Source organism: Phocoena sinus, chromosome 1, assembly GCF_008692025.1.
Source record: "Phocoena sinus isolate mPhoSin1 chromosome 1, mPhoSin1.pri, whole genome shotgun sequence".
Taxonomy (NCBI): Eukaryota; Metazoa; Chordata; class Mammalia; order Artiodactyla; family Phocoenidae; genus Phocoena; species Phocoena sinus.
The window spans coordinates 11709430-11720912 of record NC_045763.1 but is presented as its reverse complement, the minus strand read 5'-3'; the positions used below and the strand labels follow the sequence as shown (position 1 = coordinate 11720912).

Below are 11483 nucleotides of genomic sequence, written 5' to 3'. Positions count from 1 at the left end.
CAGGGTACTGGCTGCCGGCCAGGCTCGTGTGAACCTGGGCACCGCCTGGACACACCATTTGTCCTTGTGCAGTGGGCCGTTTTGGACACCAACTTGATTCATTTGGTTTATCCTTCTCAAGAGGCATTCTGAAGCACAAAGTACAGGAGGGCAGAGGGGAGAACTTCTAAAATCGGGGACTACGGAGGTTGACTGCAAAGGTCAACTCCACTCACCACGTGGTGGGCTCCGGACCAGAGGCTGCGTCCGTATCTCAGCTCTGCTACTTAATTGTTACCTAGAAGGGTGAATTCTTACCTCTCTCAGCCTGTCACCTCATCTGTAAGAGGGGAATGATACTGGGATCTACCTCACCGGGCTGTTACGCGTTAGGAGCTCCAAGTTTTGAGTTACAGGTACTTATTCATGCACTCAACAAACTAGTCACTGAGCACCCACCACGTGCCAGGGCCCGCTCAAGTGCTGGGGACAAAGGAATGAATAAAAACAGACAGAAGCTTTGTCTCGCAGAGCCCACAGACCACCAGCCTAACAGAGAAAAGGCTATAGGATGTTGGCTGGTGATCCAAGCTAGAGGAAAGCTGTGATGCTGGGCTGGGCAGGAGGGAGAGCTGGCGGTGCCAATTTAAAATCTGGCGGGCAGGGGGACTTCGCTGGCCGTCCAGTGGTTAGGACTCTGAACTTCCACAGCAGGGGGCATGGGTTCGATCCCTGGTTGGGGAACGAAGATCCCTCACGCTGCATGGGTGGCCAAAAAATAAAATCTGCTGGTCAGGGAACACAGTCACTGGGTAAGGGATATCTGAGCAAAGACTGGAAGGAGGTGAGGGCTCCAAGGAAGCACGTGGGAGATCTGGGAGAAGGGCACTTCCTACAGAGGGACCCACAGAACGAAGGCCCTGAGCCGGGAGCCTGCCTGACAGTTTCCAGGGACAGTAAAGATGATGTATTAATGAGTGAAGGCATTAAGGGCCTTCTCCCAGCGCCTGGCAGAGAACGACTGCTCTAATGACACGTCAGCTGTCATTTACACACCTGTGGAGGCAGGTGAGAGGCCATCCACATTTAAAGAGGCCCAGAACGCGTGGGTCGCTAATTCAAGGCCATTTAAGTTGGGGACGGAGAAGAATCCGGGGTCCACTTCAGGGCTATTTGTGACTCACCACCCTGTGCTTCTCAGAATTTGGGAAAAGGCATGTGGGAGGCTGAATTATAGCCCCCAAAGATATGCAGATCTTAATGCCCAGAATTTGTGACTGTTACTTTATATGGCAAAAGGGACTTTCCAGATGTGATCACCTCAAGGGTCTTGAGGAGATTAGCTGGATTATCCAGGTGGATCCAATTTAATTACAAGTGTCCTTATAAGGGGGAGGCAAAAAGTCAAAGGAGGAAGTAGGAAATGTGATGACGGTAGGAAGAGGCTGGCACGATGAGGGGAGAGGTCCCGAGCCAAGGAAAGCAGGCGGCCTCGAGAGCTGGGAGAGGCAAGCACTCGGATTCTCCCCTAGAGGCTCCAGAAGGAGCCAGCCCCTCCGACACTGTGACTTTAGCCCACAAAACTGACTGCAAGAGAATAAATCTGTGTTGTTTTCAGACCCCAAGTTCGGGGTAGTTCCTTATAGCAGCCACAGGAAATGAATACTGGCAGCATTCGTGTTTATACCTTTCTATGGGCACCTGCCAACACTTGGACTGTTTGGTTACCCAATAGTTGGTTTAATCAGGCACAGTTCCTTAGTCTTGATAAAACCAATCTCTTGGTGAATTTTGCACCCATTCCTTGTGGGACCAGGCTGAAGGCAAGCTGGGCAACCCAGCGTCCCTTGACCTGGTGTACAGGTTAATCCGAGATTCCACTATCGAGCCAAGTCTGCACCTGTTCTAACTGCTGGGATAGCAACTGTGATAAAGGCTAGCACTCTCAGCCTTGTATCAGCAGGCTCTTCTAGTGGCTCAAAGCTACAGTTCCTAAACCCTGGGGACAAAACAAGGCGGATATCTATTTTATGTGGTCTTTATAGGAGGGGCTTTAAACCAAAACCAGAGGTGTGTAGAGGAGAGACAGACTTTGCAGAACCAAAGCCCTCCCCGTGCCCAGGCCTTTATCAGACTGGCCCTGATTCTGGAGACTAGGACACAGGCTGAGAAAGTTTATCCTGCCCATATCTGGACATTTTCTGTTTTAGCTACAGCAAACGCTGCCTCCATAGAAGTGGTTCCCAAACCTTCTGCCAAGAGCCCTTTGGGAACACAGCTGAGCTGTCCAACACTCTCTCCACCCCCTCTTCTCCACTTTCCACCTGCAATTCCTACTTGAAGCATTTTAGCCAGAGCTGCTTTCTCCAGCCCCCTGGCCTCCGCCTGCTTCTGATTTTTAGGAAGTCACTTGTCACACTCAATTCTTTTTCCAACGGTTACATTTTGGAATTGTAGCAACACCCATGAACATTTCCTAAGCACTCACCAACTGCCAGGCACTGTGCTGGGTGCTTTCCATGCATTTTTTATTATTATTAATAATTCTGTTTATTATTGATAAAATTTAGTATATTTCACATATATTCATTAATTAGCTATTATTACTATTTATTTAATATAATTATATTTTGATTTACTCTTTACTATCCTGTTTAAATTTCCCTAAAACCCTAATGAGGAAGTTTCTATAATGATCCCTGTCCTGTTTCGCAGATGAGGAAACTGAAGTTCAGAGAAGTTAAGGTACCTACTCAAAGTCACACAGCGAATGGTACAGCAAAGGTTCAAACTGGATATGTCTGATTCCAGAGCTAGCATGCCCCACCACCCACTGCCTCCCGTCCCAGTCCCCACACTGCGATGGAGAGTCCCCTCTCCACGCCCTGGCTGCTGGAAGCCCTCCCTAGGCTGACCTCAGCCTCTGTGGTCCGAAGGTAGAATTCCTTGTTTTCCTTCCCCTCATTTCCCCTCCATAAGAACCAGCTTCCCCCGTGTGAGTTACTCAGTCCCCTGTAACCCTGATACTCATCTGGACAGACCTGTAAATAATTGACACTGATGTTTAATCATAAAACCAGAATCGAGGTTAAAATGGGGCAGCCTGCAGGAGAGGAGGAGAAAAACAGCTGAGGGAGGGGAGCTTGCTTTAGGGGGCTTGGGACCTCTTTCACATTGGGAGATAAAACAGGAACTACCCCTGGCCGAGAGCTTACTACCCCCATGGCATAGCCCATGCTTTCCAACATCTTCTCCCTTGTTGCTTCCAGCAGCCTGTGAGGGAAGTGCTGCTGTAACCCTCACTTTACAGAGAGGTCAAGGCACAGTCAATGCAAGGGTTGGAGTTAAATCCCTCTCTGTCCAGAGGTGATTAGAACAGGCAGAATCGACCTCAGAGGGCTGAGGAGTGAATGTTTTATCCACATTAAGTGTGCAGTGCTGGGTATACAGGAAGCGCCAAGACATGGTACAGCAAGGGAAGGAGGATTCCCCCGGCCCACACTCACCACCACCCACTCACTCCCCCAGGTTTTAAAGTCTCCTAGGAACTGAAAGAGACTCATTCTGCTTTCTTTGCAACCAACAGGTGATACCGCAGTGGCCTCTTCATCTACAGATGAGCCCCGACGGAACTGCTGTGGCACAAAACGATTTCTCAGGGGCCTCAGAGCGCACAGCTCGGCTGCCTCTCCTCTCTGCCATCCGATCTGTAAGTGCCAACCAGGACCCAGCTAAGTGCTGGGAAAGGGGTGACCTTTTCAGGGATGTGCCAGACACAGTTGGCTAAGGTGAGATGTCACCTGTAGGGCACAGCTCATCTCCAAGCATAGGGCACCTCCTGAGAGGAGATAACAACTCACTAGCCTGACACTCAGTAGGATGGTTTTGTTTTGCCTGCGTGTGGTTCCCAATATCCACTCTTCCCTTCCTCCATTGTTAAGAAAACTTCTGATGCTCAGTTTCCCGTGGCTTATCCAGCTTCTCGGGCAGCATTATCCAGCTTCTCGGGCAGCTGGCCGTGCCATATGACTAAATTCTGGCCGACAGGATATAAACAGAAGTGAGTGTCAGGGGAGAGGGTTCAGGAAGGGTTCTTAAATGGAAGGGACATGTCTCCCCCCCACCCTTTCCTACTGGCTGTAATGCAGATATGATGGCTGGATCTCAGCAGCTATGCTGGAACATGAGGTAGACGATGGCAAAGCAACAAGACAGAAGGGGTATGGGTTCTTGGTAATCACGGAGCTAGCCTCCCAGCCCTGGACTGCTGACCTCTGGACTCTGTTTACTTGGGAGAAAAACAGAGATTTATTTTATTGAATTTACAGTCACTTAGGGCTTTTTACCACCTGAACCAGCCCAGACCTGGTGAATAGTAACAGTGAATTTATTTGTAAGACTCAGTATGGTCTTTCCGAGACAGCCAGAGCCAGAGGTGGGGAAAGAGGGGAGCCTGGGCAAAGAAGCCAAGAAGGGCTCCCCAGGCAGAGGAAAAGGTCCCCAGAAGGTACAGGGTCCAGAAGTTCCAGGAGGAGGTGTCGAACAAGGAGGCGCAGCAGTTAGTCTCAAGCACCCTAGACGAGTTCAGAGGATGCTGTTGTTCCTGCCCAGTGACCACTCCTAATCCTGGTGCAACAGCACTCTAGTTTTCCTTGGCCAGGGCCTCTCCACTCTCAGCCCAGGTGTCCGACCCAAACTCTGGCTCCACGGGCGGGCATATGCCCCAGGTCTGGCCAATCAGGGCATTGTATGCCCCTGGGATGGTTGCCCTGGGGAAGAAAGATAAAATGGAATAGGGGAGGGGAGAAAAAAAGAAAACGAAATAATAACAACAATAATAAAACAAGAGAGTGGCCCAGCAAGGGCCACAGATGATGATGTGGCACAAAGTAAGGGCTGGATTAACCCAACCTTCTGAGCTGAGGCCCAGCACCTCTGCCTACCACCCCACAAAGAAATGCTGGTTCCCCAGTTCCACAACAACCCAGCCGAGAGAAGCCACAGAGCTGAATGTGGCCAGCGTAATCCCAAGCTGATTGCGGTAGGAATGGACCGATGGCTGCTCAGCTCCACTGGGCGGTGCGAGTGACACCAATCACACCCAGGTGGCTGTTGGGATGGCCAGTGGGAATTCGCTGTATGCAAGGGCTGCACTGTCCAGTACAATGGCCACTAGCCACGGGTGGCAAAGGAGCTCCTCAAGTGTGGCTGGTCTGCAGTGAGATGTGCTGTAGAAGTGTAAGATACACACCAGATTTCAAAGACTTAGAAAGAATAAGAATATCTCATTAACATTTTAAATTAATTCCATGCTGAAATGATCTATTTCAGATATACTGAGTTAAATAAAATATATTATTAAAATTAACTTAGCCTGTTTCTTTGTACCTTTTAAAAACATATGGTTCCCATTTAAAAGTTAAATTTAAAATTACATATGGGGCTCACATTCTATTTCTATTGGGCAGGGCTGTTCTGAAATGTTAGCTCTCGAGGGTGGGAATTTCTGTCTGCTTTGTTTGCTGCTTTCTCTCAGTCCTGGAACGGGCCTGGTCCATGCAGGAGGAGCTGAATAAATGTTCACTGAGTGAATGCAAAGCATGACGGGGAATTCCCTGGGGATCCAGTGGCTAGAACTCGGCACTTTCCCTGCCGTGGGCCTGGATTCGATCCCTGGTCGAAGAACTAAGATCCTGCAAGCCACGTGGTGAGGCCAAGAAGAAAAAAAAAAACTTAAAAAAAAAAGCATGACATAGTGGTATCAGGAAATTTAATAAAAGAAAGAGTAGGAGACTTCCCTGGTGGTCCAGTGGTAAAGAATCCGCTTTCCAGTCCAGGGGACGCAGGTTCGATCCCTGGTCGGGAACTAAGATCCCACATGCCGCAGGGCAACGAAGCCCACGCGCCACAACTAGAGAGCCCGCATGCTGCAAACTATAGAGCCCACGTGCTCTGGAGCTCGCACACCACAACTACAGAGCCCACACACCCTGGAGCCCTTGCACCACAACTTAGGGAGAAGCCCGCATGCCACAATGAAGGTCCTGCGTGCCAACACAAAGACCCGATGCAGCCAAAAAATTTTTTAAATAAATAAAAATTAAAAAAAATTAAATAAAAGAATGAGTAGCTGACCTAGTGGTGTCATGAAAAATATAGAGTCCGTTGGACCTTTGTTCAATTTGGTACACCCATCCCCGGCAATGCACTTCACCTCTGCAAGCCTCAGTTTCCACATTCGTAAAAGGGAGATGCTGCTTCTGAGGATCCAGTGATGTAACCAAGGCCAGGTCTGGCCCAGAATCGGAGACTGCTCGCTGCCCCCGCCATGTGTGTGGGAAACCCGGGAAAGTGAGAGGCTGGAGGGCTCTGCCGAGGAGCTGTTGCTATTTTGGGTGAGTGAACGATAAACCCAAGTGACGTGCCAGGTTGTGGCCTCCGGCAGCTGCTAAGAGGTGCCTCTACTGCTCCCGCTGCTGGAACCGCAGCCCGTTTCCCTGTCCAGACGGGCAGCAGCAGCTTGGAGATAGGCCCAGAGCTGGTGTCAGCAGTGACTGAGGACCGGGGGAGGCACCCTCCGTGGGCACGTGTCATGGCCCTGATTGACGAATCCCCAGCGTGACAGGACAGCTGTTTTCAGAGGCCTTCCCAGAGAAGAAATTAGTGGTGAAACATGCACCTGCATTTCAGATGGGCTCTGTGAGAACATGGAGGCTGGACAAGGTGGGGAAAGTGGCTGCAGCGACACCCAGCAGGGGCTCCCAGGGCCAGGTGAGATGCTGGGGACCAGCGACTGCTCATCATCTGACCGTCAACACAGACGAAAATCTGATAAAACACCCATGGACACCCCCCGCCCCCGCCAAGAGGGGCGGTTAGTTTCCCGTTGCTGCTGTAATTCTGAAAGAAGTTACCGTAAATTTAGGGGCTTAAAGCAACACAAATTCATTCTCTTACGGTTCTGGAGGTCGGAGGTCTAAAATCAAGGTATGAGCAGGGCTGCATTGCTTCTGGAGGGTTTAGGAGAGAATCCGTTTCCTCACCTGCTTCAGCTTCTAGAGGCCGCCTGCAATCCTCGGCCCCTCCTCTCCATCTCCCCACCTCCGCTTCTGTCGTCACATTTCCTTCTCTGACTCTGACCCTCCTGCCTCCCACTTACAAGCATTCTTGTGACTACATCATGCCCATCTGGATAATATGAATCTGCAGAGGCCCTTTAACCATATAAAGTAACATATTCACAGGTTCTGGGATTAGGATGCGAACATCTTTTGGGAGGGGAGGGTCATTATTCATTCCCAATTTCATTATTCAGCATACCCTAAGGGCCCCCAGGCACACCCCTGCACATCAGGGGTTCACTGGCGTGCCACTGACTGTCTGCCAGGAAAAGCATCCCCACTCAGGTATCAGGAGCACCTGGATATAGACTAGGTGTGTCATTACAAATGGGGGCGAGGATCACATATTTTACAAGAGGGCCTTTTGTTTTCAGAAACCTGCATCTTTCAGTCATGATAAGAACAGCTAACATGCATTGAATGCTTACTCTGAGCCTGGATTATCTCATTTAATCTTTACAAACACGCTGCCACCATCCCCGTGTTACAGATGCCCAGAGAGGTCACGTGACTTGCCCAAAGCCTCACGTTAATAAGTAGCAGAATGAGGCCGTGAACCAGATCGTCTGAGTCCAGAGTCCCCCTAAAATTCTGCCTCTCACCTGCCCCCAAGCCATGCTTTAAAGAACGAGTTTTTAAACATCTACACGCTGCTTCCATGAACACGGCAATCCTTTGTCTAATATCAGAATCAGAGATTTGCTGATGACAGAGGTGGAACGGATGTGTCCAGGACCACTCAGTGACAAAGATGCAAGTCAGTGTCTTAAGTAACCTGCTTAGAGCTAAGGGTCCAGGCTGAGTACCGACCCTGCACCTCTCCTGGCCTCGCTCAGCCCCTGGGACTGGGGGCTCATGGGGCTGCCTGAAGCCCCATCTCATGTGCAAGGACTCTGCCCCTCTCTGAGCTGCCACAGCACAGTGTTAGGGGTTGTGACCCAACACCCACACTCAGAGCCCTTCCTGGGCCCGAGCACCGAGCTGGACGCTCTCACACATCATCTTTGTAGCCCGAATCATCAAAGCTCTCTCTGGCTGCTGCCTCATCCCCACCGTAAGATGAGGGAAGGGGGTCGAGGATGCAGAACAGTCAGAGACGACAGCCTCTGTCCAGATTCGAACCTGGATCATCTACCCGGAAGCCCCACAGTGGGTGTCACGGTCTCCAGTGCATCTGTGGGTGTTCCGGTCATGTCCCTTGTCCCCCTCAGGCCAGGAGCTACGCCTCATCATCTCTGCCCCACAAGGGGCCTGGACAGCACAGGAGTTTATTAAATATATGCAAGGTCTGGCCCTTAATCTACCTTGCAGGGTGTTTAGATCTGAAGATCAGCTGAGGAATCATAACTCCATGCGTCTTGGCACAGAACGTTATCACCGAAGCAAAGGTAGCCAGAGCAGGTGAGGGTGATCAAGGGTTGCCTCTAGGTGGTTAGCAGGAAATAGAGGGCGGGAGAACCAGGCCTGTCCTTGAAAACGTTATCGCCAAGGTTATAATGTACATCTAGCAAACGGATACACACAGAGCAAGAAAGGAAGCAGGAAGGGAATGCACTGGAAGGGCATGCGGTGTCAGGGGACAGGCAGACATGCCCGAGGGGACTGCCGTCTGTGTCCTGTGGGCCAGGCACTGTGGCAGGCACCGAGATAGCCAGCAGCAGCAAAACGTCCTCAGCCTTGTACACCCAAGAGGGGCAAAAGAGAAGAAAAACTAGGAGACCTGACAGATTGGGGAGGGGGACAGGAAGGAAAAAAGAGGCACAAACAACCCAAAGAAGGAGAGAAAAGTGAACAAAAATGGAATGGACACCATGAAAGCATGGCAGGAGGAAGAAAGGAGAGGAGAGGCAGGAGTAATGAAGGTCTAGTCCCTGATGAGGCAGGGGAGTTGCCAGGACACTGCTCGAGGCTGTGTGGTGGCAGGGACGGTGGGGGGGGGGGAGGGGAGGGGAGGGGAGAGGGGAGGGGAGGCGGGAGGGGGGAGGGGAGGGGGGAGGGGAGGGGAGGGGAGGGGAGGGGAGGGGAGGGGAGGGGAGGGGGAGGGGAGGGGGAGGGGGAGGGGGGAGGGGGAGGGGGAGGGGAGGGGGAGGGGGAGGGGGGAGGGGGAGGGGGAGGGGAGGGGGAGGGGGAGGGGGAGGGGAGGGGGAGGGGAGGAGAGGGGAGGGGAGGGGAGGAGAGGGGAGGGGAGGGGAGGGGGAGGGGAGGGGGAGGGGAGGGGAGGGGAGGGGGAGGGGGAGGGGGGAGGGGAGGGGAGGGGGAGGGGTGGGGGAGGGGAGGGGGGAGGGGAGGGGAGGGGGGAGGGGAGGGGAGGGGGGAGGGGAGGGGAGGGGGGAGGGGAGGGGAGGGGGAGGGGGGAGGGGAGGGGAGGGGGAGGGGGAGGGGGGAGGGGAGGGGAGGGGGAGGGGAGGGGAGGGGGAGGGGAGGGGAGGGGAGGGGGAGGGGGAGGGGGGAGGGGAGGGGAGGGGAGGGGGAGGGGTGGGGGAGGGGAGGGGGGAGGGGAGGGGAGGGGGGAGGGGAGGGGAGGGGGGAGGGGAGGGGAGGGGGGAGGGGAGGGGAGGGGAGGGGAGGGGAGGGGGAGGGGAGGGGGGAGGGGGAGGGGAGGGGGGAGGGGTGGGGGAGGGGGGAGGGGAGGGGAGGGGAGGGGGGAGGGGAGGGGAGGGGGGAGGGGAGGGGAGGGGGAGGGGAGGAGGAGGGGGGAGGGGAGGGGGAGGGGAGGGGACGGGAGGGGACGGGAGGGGAGGGGGTTGGGGGGATTCTTTGAAAGGAAAGGTGGATCTGGTGCTGGGCCTCACGCTCTCACCCTGTGGCGGTTGCCTCTCTGGTCAAACAGCCGGGCCTCTGCCATGCTGGCTGCTGTCGCAGGGACCTGCCCAGCGCACGGTTTGTGTGTACGGACACAGTCACGGAGAGCCCTAGAGCGGGGTCGCTGGGACCCACACTGGCCACCCTGCGTTCATCGCGGCGGTTGCCCGAGCACAAAGGTGACAAGCGAGCTGCGCCCTGGGGAGCGGCCATGCTCCAGGAGGGCCACCTCCTGCTTGGCCCAGGCTGACCTCACACCTCACCTGCATACTGGCCACAGAGGCTTCCTCCACGGCCTCCCTGCCTCCCGGCCTCCCGTCTCTCCACTGCTTTCAGGGGGCTCTTTCCCAAAGGCAACTGTGATCACACCACCGGCGTCAAGACCCCTCCATGGCTCCCCAGGGCCCTCAGGATAAAGCCCTGCTCACAGGCCCCTGGCACCTGCCTGCTGCCCCCCTGGAGCCTGCCGATTTCCATGCAGTTCCCACGCACACTCTCATGGCATCCTCCCCACGACCCAATGTCCGCAGATAACGTAACTGAGGCTGGGAGAAGGCTCCGTGACCTCTGCAGTCTCCCACTGGCGGAGTCGCCGTCCTCCTCACCAGGGCTGGAAACCCTGCTCGTCCGTGACTCCTGGCTCTCCCTCATCCAGGCCCGAGGCCCACCCACACGTCCTGCTCTTCCTCCTTTTCTGTTTCCACTGCTGCAGCTGCGGGGTGAGCCCTCCCACCTCCCTGTGCCCACCTGGCTTCCTGCCCCAGCCTCGCCTTCCTGTCCAATTCCCCCAGCATGCTCTTGCCGTTCTGAGCTCCAGGAAATAGCCTTTTTCATTCTGTCTCTCGCCTGCTCAGAAGCTTCCAGGGGCGCCCCAGTGCCAAAGAGTCTAAGGCCGAACCCCTTAGCTCGGTGTTCAGGCTCTGCTCCAGCTGGGGGATCTGGGAAAACAGGTACAGAGGAGTCCCGGGGAGCCTTCCTAATGCACCCCTCCTCGCTAAGGTTCCCACCCCTCTCACTGGCCAGGCAGGAGGCCAAGTCCCTCGGGGGGCTGGGGAGAGGGCTGGCCCATGGAGACCACAGCTGGATTCCAGCTGTGCGCGCCCTCAGTGCTGCCAGAACTGATCTCCCAGACCTGCCGCTCCTCCCTTGGGGTCCTACAGAGGCGGGGCCTCATTCTTTCCACTTGGGGGGCTCCTTGAGGCCTCGTAAAGGACAGAAGCATGGTGACAGAAGGAGGGCCCCCGCATGGCAGCACTGCAAACCTGCATTGAAGGTTTGAAACCGGACCTCCCCAAAGCTGTGAAAATGATGCCAAATCCTGCCCTCGGTTCGGCCCGTGAAAACACATGAAACCAGTACTTCTCACACCTCGGAGTTCAGAGACCAGTAATAATCCCTCCTGCTGTTTTGAGAAGACTGCCATTGGGTTGCTACCTTTCTCTTCCACTTAGTAAGGGCATCAAAGCCAAACACACCCTGAACCGAAAGCATCCTGCCTTCTGCTACTGCCATCCTTCCAGAGCAGGAAGACCAACGTAACAGTAAAGATAGGAAGAGAGAACCTTGGAGTATAGGACACAC

The 11483-nt window shown here is 54.3% G+C and overlaps 1 protein-coding gene across 3 annotated transcripts in view; it reads right to left on the bottom strand.

Annotated features, from left to right (window-relative positions):
* The window catches only part of TMEM51 (transmembrane protein 51), a 45646-nt gene that overhangs the window by 12524 nt on the left and 21639 nt on the right, over positions 1-11483 (bottom strand). Inside the window, exon 1 of one of the 3 annotated variants that reach the window (XM_032604619.1) lies at positions 7023-7105. The exons of 1 other annotated variant lie outside the window; for it this stretch is intronic. The gene's annotated coding sequence lies outside the window, so the exon portion shown is untranslated. Of the gene's footprint in view, positions 1-6936; positions 7106-11483 lie in introns of those variants that run through there. One more of the 3 variants, XM_032604609.1, reaches the window with a different exon arrangement.